Raw genomic sequence first — 2,500 nt, 5'->3', positions numbered from 1 at the left:
ACAATTATAACATTGCTATCAGTTTCTGTAAGTTTATTGCTTATTATTTTAAATTATTTAGTCAATGAAAAAATCAAAGTTAAAAGCTCTGAAAGCACATGCAGTGTTCTCTTTTGCATATTGCCATTTTTAACATTTTGCTTGAAAAGATAGTTCTAAAAACGTATTTATTTTGTTGCTATTATTGTTTTTGCAAATATACACAGCAAAACTTACACCAGTTCACCCATTTCTATATGTTCATTTCAGTGACATTGATTATATTTCTTGAGTTGTGTAACCATTCTTACCCTCATTTTTTGAGTTGTTTCTTCTTCATTAATATAAACTCACTGCCCACAAGGATTCCTGTCTGATCGTTCAAGTTGCTGTGATCTTAAAAAAACATAATGCTCGAGGCAGACTGTTTCTTTTTTTTTTTTTTTTAATTAGTTAAGCTAAGCAATTGTTTGGTTTAAGAAGATTTCAGGGAATAATTTTGGTTTGAGTTTTAAAGATTATCTCAGGACAATAATTCCAGTCTCCATGGATCTAGAAAGTCTGGAGTCCATGAGGATTTGAAATTCTGTTCAAGTTAGGATATTTTGATCAAGATTCTTCTATAGAAACTTGGATCAAAATACTCAGTAATGGTAGCTGGGCATCATCCAATACTTTTGGTCTCATGGCAAAGGAGAAAAAGGACATTTATTAACTAATATTTTAAAAATCACGAATAAAACTCTGATGCCCTTATCATTACTACTTTAACATTGTACTAGATACACAAACTAAAACTTTGATTCACATAGAAAAATATAAAAGATATAATGATTATAAAGGAAGAAAAACAGTTTTCACAGATTATATACAAAATCCAAGAATATCTACAAACATATTTTGTATACCTGGGTTTCCTGTGTTAATCCCTAACCATCCTTCCCTTGGGGTGGTATCAGTCCCACACAGCTGTTGCCCAATGGAGGAAGGACTACCAGTACTGTCGAAAAAGGCCCTAAGAGCTTCTTCCAACATTCAAATGTTTTAGAGTATGCTTTTGAAACATTTATCAAAATAATGCCTTCTAATATTCTCGAATTATCTCTATCTGTAGAGAATTTGGCAGACATAGGTATTAAAAACATAGAAATGATTGACTCAAAAATTATGTGAGGTACCAGAACGCAAACCACATCACTTCAATAAATATTGCAAAAGAGAAGTAGTCATAAATAATTTGCTTATATCCCAACTAGTAATAATTTAGTCATGGTAAAATTGGGAATCAACAGCTCAGCATTGCCAGTCACATATATACATAATTCTAGTTCATGATTAAATCAAACAGATGTGTTCTGGTATGGGATGAGTTAGGAAGAATAGCAGGAGGACATCTTGCTGGTGATGTTATGACTAGAAGACTACCAACCAACTGGTTGCCGTAGAGTCGATTCCAAGTTACGGTGAATCCTTGTGTCAGAGTAGACTTTTGCTACAGAGGATTTTACACGTGCTACGTAGGACTTTTCAAAAGTAGATTCCTAGGCCTTTCTCCCAGGGTGCCTCTGTGAGGTGTGAAGACTTGAACATCCAGCCTTTTAGTTAACAGCCACGTGTTTTGACCATTTCCACCACTGAGGTGTTTACTGTCTCTATATCCACATCCCCTGCTATACTCTTCCTCTTTCTGTACAACCCAGTATGGCAGCCCACTTGTTGTTCCCGAGACAAGCAAAATTGTTTCTACTACGAGGCTTTTGGACATTTACTCTTTCTTCTTCCTGATCCTTTGTGTGGCTTGTACTTCCATATCTTTCAGACTTCTGTTCAAATGTTATTTATTAATCTGTGATGCCTTCCCTGATTACCATGGTCAAAGCTGTTATCTGCATACCCATGACATCTATCTTATTGTTCCACTTTGATTTCTTCATAGTACTTACTGTACTCCAGAGCACTAGATAAATTTACCTTATTTACTGTTTTATTATTTTAATTATCTTCCTTACTTGTAAATGGAAGCTTAAATAAGGGCAGGTCTTATTTTAGTACAGTGTCCCTTGTCTACAATAATGCCTGACATAGAGCACAAACATCTATATTTGTGGTGAAAAGTATGAATAACTTAGAGCTATAAGATATGAGTAAAGATCCAAACCCTGGGATCTGGGTCACGTGATCTAAGGTTGATCACTCATCGCTCTTATTTGGAGATTTTAAATACTTATGGTTCAGGAATGAGCTGTTGTATATGAAAATATCTTGTAAAAAACCAAGTCCTATTCACTTCAAACATTTCTCTCTAACAGCGTAGATGTTGGGTGGATGGGTAGGTGGGGAGATAGATAAATCAAAAAAACAGCTGTGATTCTAAATCATAATGACACTATAGAACAGAGTAGAACTGCCTTATAGGATTTCTAAGACTGTCAATCTTTAAGCATAGGCACTGAAACAAGGCGGGCTTGTGCTTACTCACTGATCTGCACTGAACACGTTCCCTTGTTACCCTACCGAGAGG

Source organism: Orycteropus afer, unplaced genomic scaffold (assembly GCF_000298275.1).
Source record: "Orycteropus afer afer isolate SDZICR_OR568_19922 unplaced genomic scaffold, OryAfe1.0 scaffold00007, whole genome shotgun sequence".
In the NCBI taxonomy this organism is placed as follows: Eukaryota; Metazoa; Chordata; class Mammalia; order Tubulidentata; family Orycteropodidae; genus Orycteropus; species Orycteropus afer.
This window is presented reverse-complemented; position numbering follows the sequence as displayed.